Source organism: Canis lupus, chromosome 24 (genome assembly GCF_048164855.1).
Source record: "Canis lupus baileyi chromosome 24, mCanLup2.hap1, whole genome shotgun sequence".
NCBI lineage: Eukaryota > Metazoa > Chordata > Mammalia > Carnivora > Canidae > Canis > Canis lupus.
Window position 1 is genome coordinate 35,970,091 of NC_132861.1, and position 21,635 is coordinate 35,991,725.

General features: G+C 39.8%; 1 long non-coding RNA gene across 2 annotated transcripts; it reads left to right on the plus strand.

Moving 5' to 3' along the window:
- The first annotated feature begins 8 nt into the window (after positions 1-8).
- Positions 9-18,709, plus strand: LOC140616499 (uncharacterized). Of its 2 annotated transcripts, none has more exons than XR_012016967.1 (3): positions 9-313; positions 12,133-12,288; positions 17,974-18,709. It is a non-coding gene; the product is annotated as an uncharacterized lncRNA (long non-coding RNA). The 2 variants fall into 2 exon arrangements; XR_012016968.1 differs by lacking the exon at positions 9-313 and adding an exon at positions 8,295-8,611.
- Positions 18,710-21,635: the final 2,926 nt, after the last annotated feature.

The window sequence follows — 21,635 nt, forward strand, 5'->3', positions numbered from 1 at the left end:
GGGTGTCTCACTGGTAGGCTGCGGGGCACAGGCAAGTCACATCTCAGCCTCCAAGCTCCTGCCAGGACTCTTGATGAGGAGTGACTGCTGGTGTTTGCACACCCACCCAAACCCAGATCTGTTTTCCCCAATTTAAGTGCCAAGTCACATCAGATCCTATGGCCACAGTGGGACTTACAGGACAGAAGGGAGAAATGAATGTTAAGATGTTGTAATGGCACAGGAAGTGCCCATGCTTAAAAGTTCAGTGAGAAACCCTGTAAAAGAAAGAAGGAGCCCAAAGAAACAATCCACAAAAACAGGGACTGTAAAGGTAATACGATGACACTAAATTCGTATCTTTCAATAGTTACTCTGAATGTGAATGGGCTAGATGATCCCACCAAAAGACGGGTACCAGACTGGATAAAAATTCAATGAGAAAACATGGCACAAAATTGATGTCCTTGATTTAAAAAAAGACAACAGAAAAAAAATTGAAAGAAAACATACTAAAATGTGGGCAGTGGTTGCCTGTGAATGATTTTATTATGAGTTGTTTTCTTTTCTAGACTCCTGCACCTTTCATGCAAATTTTCTAAAATACATCTATAGAATATGTGTATTTCCATAATATATGGATAAACATATGCTATTTTTATAAGCATAAAAAAGACACTTGTTTTTCAATCTTCTCAACCACTCGGGTAACACTACATGCAAATTTAGCAGAATTTTTAAAACTTAACCAACCAAACATTTTTTAAATGACCCTCCCTTAATTGCAAAACCCACAGATTTCCAGTTCTCCCCAGTGTAGCCAGCTTGGACAGAATCTAACTTACATGAGCTGAGGCAGTGGGGAATGCTTTCGTTTAGTATCCTCATTTATTGGGCTCCTACTGTGGGCCTGGCATTTTCCATACATTACCCCATGTCATCCCCAATGAAATCCCCCACTTGGCAGACATAAAATTGGACTCCCTGCATTCAATAAATGGCCCACCATTGATTTGCTACTAGAAAGCAAAGCTGGGATTCAAACCCAGGGGAATGGTCTCAAAGTCTGTACTCTGTCCCCTATTCTAGTAATTTCCTAATACTTTCTAGCTGTGGAACCCTCAGTTCAAACAAATGCCACCTGATCTATTAGTTTGCTAGGGCTGCCTTCATAAAATACTTCAGACTGGATGGCTATATATAACATACAACTTTTTCCCCCCACAGTCCAGAAGTTAAGATCAAGGTACTAGCAGGGTTGGTGTCCTCTGAGACGTTTCTCTTTGGCTGGCAGATGGCTGGCCACTTGCTTCTTCATGTGGTTGTCCCTTTGTGCATGTGGGCCCTTGGTGTCTCTTTGTGTGTCCAGATCTCGTCTTATAAAGACGTCACCCATACTGGATTAAGGCTTCCCCTAAGAGCGTCATTTTCATTTAATCATCACTTTATTCTTTTTTTAAGATTTTATTTATTTGAATGGAGGGGGAAGGAGCAGAGGGAGAGGAACAAGCAGACTCTGTGCTGAGTGTGGAGCCTGATGCAGAGCTCAGTCCCATGACCCATGAGATCATGCTCTGAGTTAAAATCACGTGTCTAATGTTTACTGACTGAGCCACTCAGATGCCCCTAATCACTACTTTAAAGGGCCTATATCCAAATATAGTCACATTCTAAGGTACTAATGGTTACTTAGGCCTTCAACATATGAATTCTGAATGAACACAATTCAGCAGGTAACATCTGGACTTTAACACATAGATGTGACCTGTTTGGGCTCAAGTGGGGCTGGGAGGCTGGGATCCCAACTCTGCATTCACTTCTTAATATCACTTTATGGGTTCAAGGAAGAATAATTAGGAAATCACTACTTTTTATTATCTTAAAAAAAAGAAAATATTCAAAGAAACTCAGTAAATTAAAACTCCACATGTGAGGCATTTCTGTGAAAATATAGATGGCTCCATCAGGTGATTTCCTATGAAGACTACCACATTTTATCTGATATTCCTCAGTGTCCTTCCACACTGGCCAGAAAAACCGGATTATTTTTTCCTCATCCAGTTCTCAAATTGCAAGGATAGAAAGCATTCTAGGAGGTAGTAAGCTTTGTCCTTATATATGTATATTCAAAAATGAAATGTTAAGTATTTTGGATAGTAAGCATATTGGATACTCAGGGAATGGATCATTTTTAGACATCTTCCTCCTCTAGAAAACAAAATTATTTTTGTTAACAATAACATGGTAATCAGTAATAAGCATTATTGTCTTAATTTGTTCTTTAGCAAGGATTAACATTTAAAAAAAAGAATAAATTTCAATTTAAGGATCTTCAAATTCAGTAAAATATTTCATGCATGAACTAAAATATGCACTTCCCAAACAAAAATATATCAAATACTTTGTATTCTTTCAGTATTTTAAATTTTAAACACAAGTAAAACTCCAAGTGGTCATAATTACAATGACATGATTACTGTAACTCGTGCTATTTCTTTTGTATTTACAATTGCTATGCTATCCTGGTAGATTTTGAATCTACTGTTTATTTATCTTTTCCCTATGGTAAGCCTAATCTTTCTTTCTTTCTTTCTTTCTTTCTTTCTTTCTTTCTTTCTTTCTTTCTTTCTTTCTTTCTTTCTTTCTTTCTTTCTTTCTTTCTTTCTTTCTTTCTTTCTTTCTTTCTTTCTTTCTTCTTTCTTTCTTTCTTTCTTTCTTTCTTTCTTTCTTTCTTTCTATTGGAGTTCAATTTGCCAACATATAGCATAACACCCAGTGCTCATCCCATCAAGTGCCCCCTCAGTGCCTATTACCCAGTCACCCCCACCCCCGCCCACCTCCCTTTCCACCAAGGGAGACAGAACATGAGAGACTCCTAACTCTGGGAAATGAATCTACTGTTTAAACACAAGAATAGGGGCACCTGGGTGGCACAGTAGTTGAAAGTCTGCCTTTGGCTCAGGTAGTGATTCCAGGGTCCTGGGATTGAGCCCTACATCCCTCCTCACAGGGAGCCTGCTTCTCCCTCTGCCTATATCTCTGCCTCTCTCTTTGTATCTTTCATGAATAAATTAATAAAATCTTAAAATAAAATTAAAAAATAAATACAGGAATATGTATGATCATAATGGTTGAAGACACGAACTGTGCCTAAAATGAGCTTTAAAGATCCCAAACTATTAAGAACTTATTTTCTTTTTTTAAAAAAGATTTATTCTAGAGAGAGATTGTGCACCCACAAGGGGAGGGGCAGAGGGAGAAAAGTCCAAGCAGACTCCCTGCTGAGTGACAGAGGCCAACTCTGGGCTCAATTTCAGGACCCTGAGGTCATGACCAAAGCCAAAATCAAGAGTCCGGCACTCAACTGACTGAGCTACCGAGGCACCCCAAGAACTTACTTTCAAAACACATGTGTGGCAGCCCACTGTATCACTGTGAATTCCCTGAATTAGCTTCCAAGTATAAGGTTTACTAAAGATGGTAATAAATATGTTCCATTTGAAGCTTACATAACCACAGCCATTATTTTGAACTAAGACCGATAAATTGTTTTTTCAGAAAAGCATTTATTACCCACATGGTTTAGAATTGCCAGCACATGGTGATAAGAAAAAGCAGACTGGGTTTTATTGGTTTGATAGTATCTGTAGAAAATGCATCCCCTTGGGCCCACACTTGGAAGAAAGGGCTCAGATTCTGCTGGTGGAATCAGGGTGGAGGTCAATTTGAGAGTATAAACCAGGAGTTTAAGAGACATGGAAGGATAGAATCAACACAATTTGCTGCCTCTTCTCTCTCACTTTCCAAGATACTATAGGTTTCTGGCTTCCTCTTTCCCACTGGCCACTCTTCTGGGCTCTACTTCTAGTCAGTCTCTAGAAGCTAGAATGCCTCAGGGCTCTGCTGTGGGTCAAGCTTCAAGTTTATTCCTCTCCTGGTTTCACCATCTCAGTAAATAGAGCAGCATCTACCCTCTTGTGCTGTATCCCTCCAAATACCATGTTGAAGTCTGTAACTGCATTTGGAGACAGGGCTTTTAAAAATGCGATTATTAACATCAGTAGGGTAGACCCTAATCCAACATGCTGGTGCCCTCAGAAGAGGAAAGTTGGACACAGACACACATTTTACTAGGTTAAGGAAATTTCCTTCCCTGGTTTATTTCCTTCCCTTCCTAGTCCGTGGTTTATTCATTTATTAAGTTATAAATGTGTTGAATTTTGGGAGGCCTGGGTGGCTCAGTAGTTGAGCACCTGCCTTCAGCCCAGGGAGTGATCCTGAAGTCCCGGGATTGAGTCCTACATTGAGCTCCCTGCATGGAGCCTGCTTCTCCCTCTGCCTGTCTCTGCCTCTCTCTCTTTCATGAATAAATAATAAAATCTTTTAAAAAATGTATTGAATTTTATCATATGCCTTTTCCATCTACTGAAGACTTTGTAAGATATACTTTAATCTGTTTGTGTGGGCAGGGCTGTCAATAGCCTGTATGGTGAATGAGAAGGTGCTCCTTCCTCCAGGGGGACACAGCCTCATGCCAGGCCCCAGAGCTTGGAGGCAAAGCTTCAGCTGAATTTCAGCCACCTTCAACTCTTCAGCAAGATGCCCACATATAGCTTATAACCTGTAAGAAGTCTGGCTCCAGGCCAAATCCTATGTATGATGGTTCAGGTCTGACTGCAGGCAACTATAAAGGCTTTGCCTGGCAGCCCTCATGGGATGGGGGTGGGAGTAGAGAAGCTGCCTTCCCAAAAAACTTGATGCACAGCCTGTGCAGTGCCAGCCAGGGACTCAGCTCCCTAGCCTCCTCCCAGCCATGCTCTTACATATACCTGCAATATCTACATTCCTAGCCTAAGAGTCTTCCCTGGAGGAGGAAGGGGGTCAGCTGAGACACTGCTTAGATGCCTCTGCATCTAGCCCTTCCCACTACCCTCACCCTGGTTCCCATTCCATCAAACAGCAAGAGTGTTTTTTCCCTGGGCTCCCTGGACAGGGCTTCCCCACTTCACTGATTCAGCTAACCTTTCACTCAGTGCTGTTTCATGGAGAGAAAAGAGAACTTTGGGAAGCCAATGTCCTTTCATATGTAGCCTCTTGCTTACACTAAGTAAATAAAGGCCTCCCTGTTATTTCTAGTTTGGCTCCTAGTCTTAATTGACATCTGGCAGCTCTGTGACAATGTACATGACCATGTCTGGTGACCTGGTGGTAAATGATGTTAGATTTTCTAATATTAAATCACCCTTGAAAAATGAGGATAAAGCCAAATTGGTAATGCAGGAATTTTTTTTAAAGATATTTTGCTAGTAGGTTTGCTATGATTTTTAATGGCTTGATTTTTTTTTCTCTTCATTTTTCAATACTAGCATGTACAGGTATAAATTTTCCCCTAAGTATCTCTTTAGCCCCATTACGTGACTCTTAATATGTAGAAAAACAGCATGGACAAAGACAGTGATGTGGGTGTATTTCTGGCAGGTTCAGGGTCAGTGAGGAGGTCTATGTGGCTAATTTTCTATTTTCGAATATAATTTACTGTCTGAGACATGAGTTATTTAGGAATATTTCATAATGCCCAAATGTATGTTTTGTTTAAATTATGACCATTTAGACCTACAGAAATAGGTATCTAGCTTAATGGTATCATGATCAGAGAATATAAATATGATTCTGATCTCTTGGGTCTTTTTTGTGACTTGTTTTGTGTCCTAGTGGATGGCCAACTTTTGTAAATATTCTATGTAAACTTAAAAAATGAATCGTCTAGGGGGATCCCTGGGTGGCTCAGTGGTTTAGCGCCTGTCTTCAGCCCAGGGCGTGATCCTGGAGTCCCGGAATCGAGTCCCACCTCGGGCTCCTTGCATAGAGCCTGCTTCTCCCTCTGCCTGTGTCTCTGCCTCTCTCTCTGCTCTCTCTCTCTCTCTCTCTCTGTCTCTCATGAATAAATAAATAAAAACTTAAAAAAAAAATGAATCGTTTCAGGGTGCCTGACTGGCTCTGTCACAGGAATGCATGACTCCTGATCTCAGGATCATGAGTCCAAGTCCCCCACAGGGTGTAAAGATTACTTAAATAAATAAAACTTTAAAAAAATGAATAGATTCTAAACATTGTATACAGAGTTGAAGATACTCCTTTAGATCAAGCATGCTGTGTGTTTCAAATCTTCCACATCCTCTTAATTTTTGGTCTACTTGATATATGAGTTCACCTCACTCTATCAGAATGAAATGTATTAAAATTGACCACCAAAATTTGATTTGGCAATTTCTCTTTTTAAGTTCATCTTCAACTCACATGCTCTGAAACTATATTATTGGGTGTATATAAATGTAGAAAAGATATATCTTCCTGGTAAATTGTTATTATTATTATTGAATTATGACTATCCTCCACATTTGAACCCTAAAATGTTTTTTCCCTAAAGTCTATTTTGTTTGGTATTAGAGTAGATAATACCAACTTCTCTATATTTTCTTTTTCTTTTTAAAAAATATTTTATTATCAATCTATCTATCTGAGAAAGAAAGAGTATGAGCAGGGGGAGAGGGAGAAGCAGACTCCCCGTCGAGCAGGGAGCCTGCCTTGGAACTCCATCCCTGGACCCCAGTGGGATCATGACCAGACCTGAAGACAGATGCTTAACTGACTAAGCCACCCAGGTGCCCCAACTTCTCTTTTAATACAATTTTAAGAAATATTTATTTATTTATTTGTGAGAGACACAGAGAGAGAGGCAGAGACATAGACAGAGGGAGAAGCAGGCTCCTTGTAGGAGCCTGATACAAGACTCGATCCCGGATTCCAGGATCACAACCTGAGCTGAAGGCAGCCGCCCAACCACAGAGCCACCCAGGTGTTCCATTAATATAAAATTTTTGTGTATCATTTTTTAAGTCATCTCTTGCAAACAGCTCAGAAATAGCTCTTATTATTTGAAAAAATTGAACAGTGTCTTTTATCTGACAGGTTCAATTCACTTATGATTACTGACATCTTTTCATTGTTTTTTTATCATCTAATTTCATACTCTCTATTAACCAAGACTTTTTGTGCTTCGGTTTTTATTTTTTCCTATCTCCCACTGGGTTTTTCCTATTACCCTTTTATATTCTAGTGGTTTAAAAGTTATTCATTCAGAGCACCAGGCTGGCTCAGTAGGTGGCTTGAGACTCTTAATCTTGGTGCTGTGAGTTCAAACCTCACATTGGGTGTAGAGATTACTTAAAAATAAAATCTTAAAAAAAAAAGTTAGTCATTCAATATCTATTTTTTTTAGTAGTTATCTACTTTTAAAATACTGAGTTACAACACTTACATAGAAATATGTATTCTTCAAGTTTATTCATCTCCAAGATCGCCTTAGCTACTCTTGAACTTTTGTATTTCTGTATCAAGTTTGGATTTTGCTTCATAATTTTCACATGTATGCACATACACATGCATGTGCATATACACACATGCACACATTCTGTTGAGATTTTGATTAGGTTTTCACTGAAGAATGGACAGACATTTTTACACTATTAAATCTTCTCATCAAAGAACGTGCATGCATATTTTTCATTTATTAAGGGTTTTAAATTTTTTTCTCTATATCATAGTTTTCACTGTAAAACAGTCGTTCTTAATTAGAGATAGTTTTGCACACTTTTTAAAATAGCAGTCCAAACTAATTGACCTCTACAACAAATATTTATCCATTCCAAAGTGTCAATAGCACTCTGAAGTGGTATTATACTTCTCTTGCTAGATTTTTTTCTCCAGTAATTTGATATTTTTCAGGCTTTTGCATATAATATCTTCAAGTTCTTTTATTTAAATTTGTTGCTAATACACACAAATACAATTGACTTTTCAAATATTGAACTCGTGTCCAGTGATTTTGCTAAAATTAACCTTTCAGGTAATTTACCTATAGATTCCTTGGATTTGCTGTATACACAATTATACCACCTGTGAATAAATACAGCTTTATTTCATTTTTCTCAGTCTTATACTTTTTCTTTTTCCTTGCCCTACCAAACTGGCTAGAAGTTCCAGTACTATGTTGAATAAGTGTAATATCTACAGGAAAGCTTTCAGCATTTTTCACCACTACATATGATGTTCTTGGCAGATATTATAGTTGATAATTATCATATTTTTCAAAATTATCCTCCATTCTTAGCTTGCTAAAGAATTTTTTCTCCCTTTAATCATGAATAGGTTTGAATTTTTAAAAAAGTTTTTATTTATTTATTTGACACAAAGAGAGCACAAGCAGGAGGAGTAGCAGGCAGAGGCAGAAGGAGAAGCAGGCTCACCACTGGGCAGGGAGCCCAACATGAGGCTCAATCCCAGGACCCTGAGATCATGACCTAAGCCGAAGGCAGATGCTGAAGCGATTGAGCTACCCAGGTGCCCCAGTGTTGAATTTTATCAAGTGTCTTTTCCAATTTGTCAAGATAATTATGTTTTTTCTTCTTGTTTCTCCCTTTTTTTGTGGTGAACTGGTTGATTTTCAATTATTAAACTTCTCTTGTATTTTTGGAATAAACTGCCCTTAATCTTGATGCAGTAATTTTTCTTTTTTGTAATATACTTGTTGGACTTTTGTGACTAGAATGTGCTGACCTTATAAAATGAGTTGGTGAGTATTCCCTATTTTTCTATTCCTCAGTAGGAGTTTGTGCAAAACTGCTATTTATTTAAATGGTTGGAAAATTTTGCCAGTGAAGCTATTTTGGCCTGGGGTTTTCTTTGTGAGGCTTTTAACAATAGAATCATCTTTTCAATAGATATCAAACTATTCAGCTTTTCTTTTTCTTGTCCTGTCAGTAGGGTAAGCTGTGTTTTAAAAGCATACAGTTATTCCTAACATCTGGAGCATAACTGTATGATCTGTAATGATGTACTTTTAACAGCACTCCAACCAGTCTTAAAGGTTGACTTGCTTCAAGTTAACAGACTCCTTACTTGCTGACCTAAGGCCTTTGATCAGTAACAGAACTAATTTATTCTTTGAGATCTGCCTTGAGGAGGGAAGGACCAAACTTTCCCAGGCCACAGAGGCCAGCAGGTCTGAAGATGCCTTAGCTTTCAGACTAGCCCAGCAATTTCTTAGCAAAATATTTTTTTTCTAGGTCACAAAAATGATTTTACTGACCTCCCTTTCTGAATCTATATAGACTTTGCCCTCCTCTGCAGAAAGAACAGAGTATTCCTGCATATCATGAAACAAGAACGAGACCCCCTTGCACAACCTTGAAGCACTGAGATAACATTTGTAGCTCACATCACCAAGTCTGCATGAAATCAAGAAATGTTGTAGGCCATTGCACTCCTTTTGCTGATTAACTACCATAAACTCCTTAAAAAACCCAGGAGCCAGGCAGAAACCTAGGTTGGCTTTTGGTCAAGAGTCTGCCTTCTTCCTGGGTTGCTGGATTCCTGAATAAAGCTCAAATTTCTTTCCAATCAAATACTTGTCTCTTGAGTAATGGCCTTTCAAGTGACAGGCAAGCCAAACCTGGGTTCAGTAACATTGTCTCCTTTTCTTTTTTTCTTGATCAGTTTTGCTAGAGATTTCTCAACATTATTCATTTTGCTAAAGAACCAAATTTGGGGTTTGATAAATTTCTTCATTGTACATTTGTTTTCTATTTCATTAATATCTGTTATGTTTATTTCCTTCTTCTAATTTCTTAAGTTTGTTATTTTTGCCTAGATTCTTGAGATGGAAGCTTAGACTGCTGGTTTTCCAATTTTCCTTTGTTTCTGGTATATGCATTTAAGGCTAAGCACTGCTGTGGTGGTACCCCACAACTTTAGTATATTGTATTGTTCATAATACTTGTACTAACTTTGTGATGTCTATAGGATCTAGATCTAGGTATGAATTATATTTTATTTAATCTGTTTGGAATATATTTCCTGAGTTTGAGAACTCATATATCTCATCAATTCTGGAAAACACTCAGATTTCTCTTTGAATATTGTGTTTCTTCTATTTTTAAACTTTCCTTCTGGACATCTAGTTACATACATGGTAGATCTTTTCGACCTTTTCTCTCTCTTTTTTTTTTTAAGATTTTATTTATTTATTCATGAGAGACACAGGCAGAGGGAGGAGAAGCAGGCTCCATGCAGGAGCCCAATGCAGAACTCGATCCCAGAACCCCAGGATCATGTCCTGAGCTGAAGGCAGATGCTCAACCGCTGAGCCACCCAGGCGTCCCATCTTTTCACTGTTTTCTCTCTCTCCTCCTCCTTCCACCCTTCACCTACTGTTTCCCTCGGCTTTTCACCCTTCTATCTTGCATTTGGGTAATTTTCTCAGTTCCATTTATAGTTATTCTTTTTTAAGATATATCAATCTGCTATTTAACCCATTCATTGAGATTTGGTGAATAAATGAACAAATATACTTTTATGTTTAGAAATTATATTTTTTTTAAATATCTGCCTAGTCATTTTCATAATTTGATTCCTTTTTATGCTTTAAATTATTTAGTATATTTTCGTTTTTATATTCATAAACTGTGAATCACTTTAGCTGAATTCTGGGATCTAACCCTGCTATCCTCTAGGTTAGCTCTCATTCATGCTGGATTGTTTCCTTGTGTATTCTATAACTGAGAGCTATGAGCCTATCTTCAGCAGTTTTGTCTGTGCAGATTCTATACAGCCTTAAAAGTTGTCTTGCCTTTGCCTCTTTCAAGTGTTCAGGGAGTCAGTGGTCTAGGACCATATTTTTTAATTGTGCTAAAATACATATACAGGACCACTTTTTATATCTCATCTTGATAGTTGTTATATCACATTAGAAGTGAAAAAATTAAACCCCAACCAGTGTGAGCAGACCTGTAGGTCTAATTTCTCAGGTGATACTTTTTTCCTTCTAAGTCCAAGCTGAGATAGATACACTTCCATATTATCTCCCTATCCCAAGGACAGCCTTTTTTTCCTACTTCACCCCTCCACTGGCTCAGTCATTATCATTGAAGTTAGTATCAAAATAAACTCATTAATTTTTAAATATGGTGTGTTAAAAACCATTCCTCTCATTATTTATTTTGATTCTCTGATTGAGTTCCTTCAAGCTGGCTCATGTGTTCCCACTGTTTTTTGAACACTTACTTTCTGGACTAACATGATAGTCTAGGTTCACCTTAAACTTTCCCTGATCCTGCCCTCAGACTCATTTATCCAAGGATCCCTGGTTCTTCCACTGGGAAATGATATTTTAAAATTAAGATCAGACTTTATATGTGTTCATTGCTCGGATACCATTGCTTGTAGGCTCTTGATGATTAATTTTATGTGTCAGTTTGACTGGGTCATGGAATCCCCAGATACCTGGTTAAACAATATTTCTGGCTGTGTCTGTGAAAGTGTTTCTGAAAGAAATTAGTGAATATTTGAATCGGTGGACTAAGTTATGCAGATTGCCCTTTCCAATGTGGGTGGGCATCATCCAATCCATTGAGAGCCTGCATAGAACAAAAAAGTGGAATTTGCTCTGTTTGCTTAGTCCTGGCACATCAGTCTTTTCTTGACCTCAGTGCTCCTATTTCTCAGGCTTTCAGACTCAGACTGGCATCTACATCATTGGCTCTCCAACCCTCAGGTCTTCCTGAGTCTCCAGCTTGCAGATGGCAATCTGGGGACATCTCAACCTCCATAATTATATGAGCCAATATCCAGGGTTTATACTTCCCTTCAGTTTCCCTTAGGAGGGCAAAATGCCTAAATAATGCATTCCTTGCTCATAGATTATTTTCTTCTTTTTTAATGCTTTCTCTCTGCCTTTACTTTTTTAAAAAAGATTTTATTTATTTATTTGAGAGAGAGAGAGTACATACAAGCAGGGGAATGGGCAGAGGGAGAGGGAGAAGCAGACTCCCTGTTGAGGAGCAGAGAGCCTGATGTGGGGAATCAGGACCTGAGCCCAAGGCAGACGCTAACCAACTGAGCCATGCAGGTGCCCTACTCTCCCTCTGCCTTTGAAAACCTTCTTTTTGTTTAGCTCAGCACAGCTCCCCTTTACTTGCTAGATGGGATGTTCCCCAATTCATGAATCGTTTAATATAGCCAAATTAGATCTTCAAATTTACTCGGATGAATTTTATTTTTTTTTTTTATTTTTTTTTGAATTTTATTTTTTAACAGATTTGGTGGCACTGTCAGGATCCAAAGTGTACATCTGATGTCATTCAGGGACAATGAGTAACAGGTGTGGTGCCCTGCAGCTCTTCTGAGTTCTTGGTCTCAGTGCCCTTGTTGAATCCTACCAACATAATTGGCTTTCCATTCCAGGATTAACAGGTTAGTATATACTGACAAGATCTAACCAAACACTGGACCTTATGATGTGGAGAACAAAGGCAAAAGGAAATGTAGATAAAATTAAATTTCCTTACAACTTGCAGCCCATCAATAAATATTTGAGACAGAGTATGACATTCCTCCAGGAACTCTCAACTGTCTTAATGTTAATGCTTTGCTAGAGGCAAAAACAACCGTAGCTTGACAATAGCCAGGCCTCCAAGATTCTGTAAGTCTTCTTTAATATATGAAAATCCTTTTGGAGGAGGCCCAGGTAGTTCAGTCGATTAAGTGTCTGACTCTTGATTTCAGCTCAACTCTTGATTTCAGCTCAGGTATGATCTCAGGGACATGGGATCTAAGCCCTGAGCCCTGTGTTGGGTTCCAAGCTCAGCGGGGAGTTTGCTTGAGATTCTCTCTCCTCTGCCCCTTCCCCCACTTGTGCAAGTACATGCATGCACATTCTTTCTCCCAAATAAATAAATAAATCTTAAAAATAAAAGAAGAAGAAAAGAAATGAAAGTCCTTTTGGAGACTTCCTTTATCTCTACCCTTCCCAACTTAAAAGCATATAATCAATTGTTCCTCACAATCTTAGGGTGGCTCTTTCTGTCCACAGGTTCCCATGCTTTAATAACTCCACTATTTTTGCACCAAAAATGTCTCACAAGAATTCTTTCTTGACCGTTTCCTCACAGGCCTTACCTCACATCAAATCCCATCACTAAGCCCTTGGTTCAGCCCCCAATTCCACATTGAAATCCCCAGTTCCTACCTGCAGTTTGCTGGTTTAGTCCTTTCCCCATTTCCAGTCCTCAGTCTCCATAATGGAGTCTGCTGGCTTAGTCCCTGTGGGGCTTTACTGGTGGTACCCATGGCTTCTCTCGACCAGGCCATAAGGACATCTTTTGGTTATTGCTGGTGTGCTAAAGTACACATTTGTTTGTCTTGTTTTATGTAAATAAAGCCTTAGCTACTGGGATCCTTAAAATCCAAAGAATTCAAGTGCAGCACCTTCCAGCACACTTGCTTATTTTATGCCTAAAAACTGGTGTCAGGAGCTGTGACTATCTACAGAAACAGCAAGATTTTACTAAAAACAACCTAGAAATATAATGGCCATCATGGGGAATATTCCACTTAGATAAGATCATTTAAGAAGTGCACTTAAGGGCAGCCCCGGTAGCTTAGCGGTTTGGTGCCACCTTCCGCCCGGGGCGTGATCCTGCAGACCTGGGATCTAGTCTCATGTCGGGCTCCCTGCATGGAGCCTGCTTCTCCCTTTGCCTGTGTCTCTGCCTCTCTCTCTCTCTCTCTTTCTCTCTCTGTGTCTCTGATAAAGAAATAAAATCTTTAAAAAACGGAAAAAAAAAAAAAGAAGTGCACTTAAGGTATGCCTGGGGTTGCTCAGCAGTTGAAGCAGTTGAGCGTCTGCCTTCAGCTCAGGGCATGATCCTGGAGTTCCAGGATGGAGTCCCACATTGGGCTTGGGCTCCCTGTGAGGAGCCTGCTTCTCCCTCTGCCTATGTCTCTGCCTCTCTCTGTGTTTCTCATAAATAAATAAAATCTTTTTTTTTTAATTTTAAAAAGTGGACTTGATGAAAACAAGGGTTCCCAAAGTAAGCTGTTTTAGCTGGCAAGCAGAAACTTCCAAAAAATTTTCAAAATTCCAAAATAGTTTCATTGAAAGATGCATTGCAAAAGCCTAAAGAAAATCAATTTGAGTGGTGCCTAAAACAAGACTATACAATGACATAATTCTTACTGCTCCCCTCTTTCCTCCTTTGAGAACTCATTTTACTCATCCTGATTCATTTTCCACTCTAAAAAGACACATATCCATAAAAAAAATCTGCCAAGTTAATGGCCTTACAGACTCCCATACCTACCTTGCAAAGAGGGCCCTCATATGGGCCCCTGCCAGAGTTGATAAAACTGAGGCATTTTCTGATAACCTGCTACATCATTCCCTTTATCAGCCAAGGGGAACCTCTGATAGATTCCAGAGCCTGCAGAGAGGATCCTGGAACAGCTGGTAGAAGCTAGTGAAGGGTGAAAAGCCCCCAGATTCAGTTCTGAATCTGTCTGTAGTGCCCAGGTGAGAGAGAAAACCAGTTTCCCTTTGTCTCCTTTCCAGATCCAAACCCATTGTTTACTGATCCCTTCTCTCCCAGGGCTAGCTATGCCTTCTTGCTGTCTCATTTTGGATAACTGAAAGCCTGGTTTTCTGCCTACCTGAGACAAGCAGGTTGTTGGCTCTTTCTTTTGGCTATCTTTGGGAGTGACTCTGGATTCAGGGAAAGTAATATCCTTTGCACCCTCTTTGGGGACCCATCTCACACCCAAGGAGAGGGGCAGTATTCAATACTGCCAGAAATATTTAAAATTAAAATTATGTACCTAGAAGAAAAGAAGCAAATTGAGGATAATGTAGTTGGATATGTTGGATCAACCTATGATGACATTCAAGCTACAACCCAATTCTCTGAGGAATTGAGAACAATTATCCTGATCTTACAAATCTTTTTATGGGGAGAGGTATGAAGAGGGGAGGTGAGTTTTAAAGGCAATGCAAAATTCACCTATTCTTTACCAATCCCCAAAGTTCCCTTGTTTATCTCAAAGGACTTGTAAATTATTGACCTTAGTTACATTCTTTCTCTGTCCCTTAAAAGTTGTACATCTTCCCATTCTTTTGAAATGTAAATACAGCCAACAATCACCTGAGACTTAGGGGGAAGGAAGGTACAAACAGTTAAAATACAAACTGCTAAAAGGGCTCCCATGTCCAAAGTCTAGCACAACCTCCTTTAAGTCCAGGAACAAAATACAAATCTTAAAAATCTTCTCCACAAATATTAGAAACTATGAGATCCTTTGCATCTGTGTGTTTGTATGTCCATATATATGTTGTAAATGTGAGATATTTTTCTACCTCCAGATGGTATTGCTAAAATTAATTTGTAACAGAGCTCTGTTTAGTTGGTTTGAAGGCAATCGCTTGTAAGATTGGGCATTCTGAAACTCTCAGAAAGAAAGAAACTAAGCCAAATGGCTTTCCAGTTTACAGGATCTGGGAAAATAGTTCATATAAAAGCTACTTTAAGGTTGATGGTTTAATTAAAATAGACATCTTTAGAGTTATCAACATCAAATATAAGACTTTAATTCTACCAGCCAAATAAATTCGTGTTATCTCTTATAAGATCTATCAACAAAAAAATAAGAGCTTAGTATAATGGCTGACTTTGGCTAATGTTTAATGAAGTCCATGGAAGTAATCTAAAAGAGTTATTAAGAACAAGAAAATTAAATAGATGTAAACAATATAAAAGTTTATTTAAGCTTTTCAGCAATACTTAGATTTACTTAAATTGTTTTCCCAAATCTTTTTTGGTAACCTAAAGCCTTAGGGTTTTGCTAAGTGAAGTTAAATGATGAGTTAAGTTAAATTCATTACATATCTAGATCATTTCCAAATAAGACCAAATACTAAAGTATTAAATAGTGAACGTAGGTTTGATGTAAGAAAGATGCTGGGGTTCTAAGCCAATGGCCAAGAATTCTTGAGATGTCTTTGGTACAAAAAAGGTGGTTTTCTTAAAGCACAGGGACAGGACTCATGGGCAGAAAGAGCTACACTGGGTTGTGAGGAGTGGCCTATTATATACTTTCAAGTTGAGAGGGGGTTAGGGATAGTATAAGTCTCTGTGGAATTTTAGGAGAAAGATTTCCAGGATCCTGAGGGGGCTAGCTATTGTTAGGATAAGGTCATTTACTTTTGTCTAATAAAACCTTCATCATAAGACCTTCAGATGTATATTGGTGGATCATATGCTAGCGGGAAGATGGCCAACATATATCTTGGGGAGTAAAGATAAAAGAAGTTTCCAATGAAATTTTTAAACGTTAAAGTAGACTTACAGGGGGGTGTCAGGATAATGTTCAGATTGCCTTTTGCCCTTAGCAAAATATTAATATCAAGGCAGCTGAGTTCCTAGGGGAATGTCATTCCACCTGTTTCCAAGAACTTGTGAATAACTGTAAGAACTATGGAAATTTAATTTTTCTTTCGCCTTTGTTTCCCACATTAAGGTTTATCTATCTTTGGCTTCTCATTATAGAAAACTAAAAAATGGGTGCCTGGGTGGCTCAGTGGTTGCGCATCTGCCTTTGGCTCAGGTCATGATCCTGGGGTCCTGGGATTGAGTCTTGCTTTTCCCTCTGCCTATGTCTCTGCCTCTCTCTCTGTCTCTCACAAGTAAATAAATAAAATCTTTTTTAAAAAAAGAAAGAAAACTAAAAAATATCTGAATGTTAATGCTCTGTTGGAAAATTTTAAAAGGTATATGCTTCTAGAAATTATAGAATATATTTACAAATTTACAAATCTAAAAAATGCTGGTATAACAGTTCATAATTAGTTACTACTTAATTATCACTAAAAATTAAGATTTCTAAGAGTTAAGCATTTCAGTAAGTATATTTAAGACTACTGGAAATAATAAAGGAAACAACTGTATGCAAGGAAAGTAGGACATGTGTTTTTGATAAGAAGAAATATGAGGAATAAAAACACATTCTTGTGGAGGGAAAAGAAAGTAATCTGATCCTAAAGTGAGTGAGGCTAATTATTTAAAGAGGAAAAACTTAAGACAAAATCTAAATGTTAAAAAAAAAAAAAAAAAGTTGTAGAAGGTTTGTGGAGGGATGCCTGGGTGGCTTCAGTGGTTGAGTGTCTGCCTTGGGCTCAAGTCGTGATCCTGGGGTCCTGGGATCGAGTCCCACATCAGGTTCCCCATAAAGAGCCAGCTTCTTCCTCTGCCTATGTCTCTGCCTGTCTCTCTGTGTCTCTCACATGAATAAATAAAATCTTTAAAAAAAAAAAAAAAAGAAGGTTTGTGGAAAAAAGAGTCTTTGGAAAGAAACCAGCATGTCATTGGCTTTTATGCAAAGGCAGCAGCAGGATCTATGAAGATTATGGCATATAAAGAAAAGTCCATTCTGCTTCTGCAAAAATGGCCCTCCATAGCCAGACCTTTGCCATCCTGATGTCCTTGTAACATGGGAACAGTCTGCTCCCGAGTCAGAGAAATTGAGGTGAGTATACAGTGGCTATAAATTAAACAGACAGTCCGGTGTATGAGAATCCAAGAAAGCCACTTGGTTCTTCCTGCCTCCCTGACAATCTCCATTTTTCGGTTTTTGCATTCCTTCACTTTCCATAGGGCATTTAAAATGATCCAAATTATGAGTCGATATTTGTGAGGAGACTTCTATAAAATAGGCACTAATCAGGTACATAATCCTGGAAAAAAAACTGTTTTTATTCCCAGAGGCCTCAGACCTCCTCCCTCTGAACCCTTTAAACACCTACAGCTGGACTTCACTCAACAGCCACTTGGTGGCTGTTAATCGAGAGAGAGTACACACATTTAACTGGCAGAGGGGTGGGTGGGGCAGATGAGTAGAGGGAGAGAGAGAATCCTAAGCAGATTCCACACCTAGAGCCCTACACAGGGCTCCATCTCATGACCCTGAGATCATGACCTGAGCAGAAATCAAGAGTCAGATGTTCAACTGACTGAGCCACTTAGGCACCCTGGGTATAGATTATTCAAAGAGGAGTCTGAATATCTCCATATTCACCTTGAACTTTCTAATTGATTAAGTTCTTCTGTCCAGCTTATCTCTTAATTCAGGTGAAAGAGTTTGAAGGCAAAGGATCCTCTGATAGAAACCATAACTACCCCCTCAAGCAATAAGGGCTGCCCTGAGCCAAGAAGACCCCGTGCGACTGACCCCAAGAGAACGACTGACTTGATCCACGGCCCACCTACATGTATCCTCCGACCTTTCTCCCACATTTTCCTAATAGAAACCTGGAAGTATTTTCAGCACTTCGGAGGCAGTCTTTGGGGTGCTAGTCCCCCGTCTTCTCAGTGTTGGCCTCACTGAAATAAATCACTCCCTTATTTTGCCACCATTCATCTCCTTGCCTTTGGACTTTGTCAATATGAGGGGCCAAACCTAGCCTGTATGGGACCCCAGAGCTTGGTGTTCCTGTACCCTTGCAACCCAGCTACATTATTAGTATGTTCTTGTTACTACTGTGTGTTTTCTAGATGGGTTAAAGCTTTCCCCTGCTATAAGGCCAATGCCCCCACAATAGCAAAAAAACATTGAAATGTGTATTTCCCATCTGGGGGATACCCCCATGATTTCCAGTGACTAAGGCACCCATTTCACTGGACAAATTGTATGAACTTCAACAAAAATTTTGCAAACTTCAGGGTGCAAGGGTGACTCAGTGGCTGTCTGCCTTCGGCTCAGGTCATGATCCTGGAGTCCTGGGATCGAATCCCACATTGGGCTCCCCACAGGGAGCCTGCTTCTCCCTCTGCCTATGTCTCTGCCTCTCTCTGTGTCTCTCATGAATAAATAAACAAAACCTTTAAAAAAAAACAAAACAAACCAACAAAAAGCCTCTGCAAACTTCTTGAAATTCTATCAGCATTCAACCCTCCACGAATCCCCTGTTGTCTCATGCTAGTATGACCTGCTACTGAAAGTCTCTAATGTTTTATGATCAAGCCCATCAACAAGTTCCAAGGATACTTCTGGCCGTACTTTAGAGCCTGGTGTGCGGGTGTTCTGAAAATGTCATCAGAAGAAAACTGCCCTTGGGCCCTATTGGAAATGACTTTACCAAGCAAGGACTCCTGACCACTAACACTGCTGATGTGGGGCCAAAGTGAATGGTCAAGAAAGAATTACTAGAGTGCCTGGGTGGTTCAGTCAGTTAAGCATCTGCCTTCAGCTCAGGTCATGATCTCAAGACCCTGGGATCAAACCCCACATGGGGCTCCCTGTTCAGTGAGGAGTCTGCTTCTCTCCATCTGTCCCTCTCTCCTGCTTGTGTTCTCTTTCTCCCTCTCTCTCTCAAATAAATAAATAAATAAGTAAAATCTTTTTTTTTCTTTTTAAGATTTTATTTATTTATTCATGAGAGTCACAGAAAGAGGAGAGACACAGGCAGAGGGAGAAGCAGGTTCCCTGAGGGGAGCCCAATGTGGGACTCGATCCCAGGACCCCGGGATCACGACCTGAGCCAAAGGCAGATGCTCAACCACTGAGCCACCTAGGTACTCCTAAATAAATACAATCTCAAAAAATAATAATAATTATTGAGATGTTTTGAGTGCAAAAAGGTGCTTTTATTATAGCACGGGGACAGCACTGGTGGGCAAAAAGAGCTGCCCTGGGATTGTGAGGTGCAACTGATTATATACTTTAGTTAGTGGGGTTTAGGGATGGTGTAAGTCTCTAAGGAATTTGGAAGCAAGGTCCTCAGGATCTTGAGGGGCCAGCTTTGTTCAGATAAGATTATTTACTACTGTCTAGTAAAACAGTCTCGAGACCCTTCAGATGTAGGTCAGTGGGCCATATGTTTGAAAGATGATTGCTAACGTCTATCTTAGGGTTGGGGGAGGTGATATGATTATCAGAGAAAACCAACACTAACAAGAGCAAAGCTACAGTGGTAAAACATTACAGGAAGTCCTTGAGCGAGCTGTAGGAGTGTTACAATCTGTCTGTCTCAGGGATTTATTTGCAAGTTGTAAGGAGATACAATTTTAGCTACATTTCTCTTGCCTTTTTTCTCCTCAACACTGCCATAAAGCTAAAAGTATTAAGCCTTCGGTATAAGTCACACAGCTAAAGAAGTTACATTCTACACCTAGTCTTGTACAGATGCTGGAAGACCTCTAAATCAAGTTGGCGTAGCTGACGTCAAGGAATACGGCTTCCACCCAACATGACAGATCACACTTCATACTTTAAACATGAAACCCTTATTTTTGGTTTCCTTTTCTTTGGCATTGGCCTGGAAAGGTCACACCCTCATCTCTAGCTCCCAGACCACTACTAAGGGATTTAAAATAATCTTTTATTTCAGGCTAAAAGAAAATCTAACTATGTCTCAACTTCTTACGAGCAAAATAAGACGTCTCATTGGTCAACACCTTGGAATTTAGAAAGGACTAGCAGGAGGCCTTCATGATTCAGGATTCACTCTTTTTGGCAGGTCCTTACTTCCCTGGTTAAGGATACATATGAAGGAGGCTAACTTCTTAATTCTTAAAAATTACTGCAGAATCTTCTGCTAAAGCAATAGCTACCCAGCAAAGATCCTTAGATTCTCTGGCCTAAGTTGCTCTGGATGATAGGCTAAGCTCTTGGCTACCTTTTAGCTGAGCAGGGAGGTGTCTATGCTGTGGCCAATACCATTTGCTGGACCTGAATTAATACTTCTGGGGAGGGATCCCTGGGTGGCTCAGCGGTTTGGTGCCTGCCTTCGGCCCAGGGCCTGGTCCTGGGGTCCCAGGATTGAGTCCCATGTCGGGCTCCCTGCATGGAGCCTGCTTCTCCCTCTGCCTATGTCTCTGCCTCTCTGTGTGTGTGTCTCTCATGAATAAATAAATGAAATATTTTTAAAAAATACTTCTGGGGAAATTGAAACTCAATTACATAATATCACAAAACAAGCCACTTGGCTTAAAAGATGACTCCTTCCTTGGGGTCTTTCTTGACTTATTTGACTTTGATTGCTTTTGGGTCTTGGGGACCATGGCTTCAAAGTGCACTCCAAATATTGGTAATTAGCCTGCTTATGGTAATCACAACAATCTCCCTGGTGTGTTGTATTCTCTCAAAAGCTTTATATGCATGTTCATAGCCACTAACCACCAAGCAAATGATCCCCCTAAGAATGGGACTCCCTAAGTCAGAAAAGGAACAAAGCAATGGCTGACCTGAAGAATGTATACCTCAAGTCATAACGTATAGATATCACAGAGATAAAACAAATGCATCATGACCTGTGGGCACCACACAAAGGAACAACAAAAGCTGTGAGAACTTTAAAGCAGTAGCTGAGAGTGGTGCCAATGCCTTAAATTTTGATCCTATCTCTCAGTTAAGCTGAAAGTCTGATCAAAAGGGAGGACACCTGGGTGGCTCAGCAGTTGGGCATCTGCCTTCGGCTCAGGGTGTGATCTTGGGATCCGGGATCCAGTCCCACGCCAGGCTTCTTAGGAAGCCTGTTTCTCCCTCTGCCTGTGTCTCTGCCTCTCCCCCCCTCCCCCAATGTCTCTCATGAATAAATACATAAAATATTTAAAAAAACAAACAAGGGCAGCCTGGCTGGCTCAGAGGTTTAGCGCCGCCTTCAGCCCAGGCAGGGTATGATCCCGGAGACCAGGGATCAAGTCCCATGTCAGGCTCCCTGCATGGGGCCTGCTTCTAGCTCTGCCTGTGTCTCCGCCTCTCTCTCTCTGTGTCTC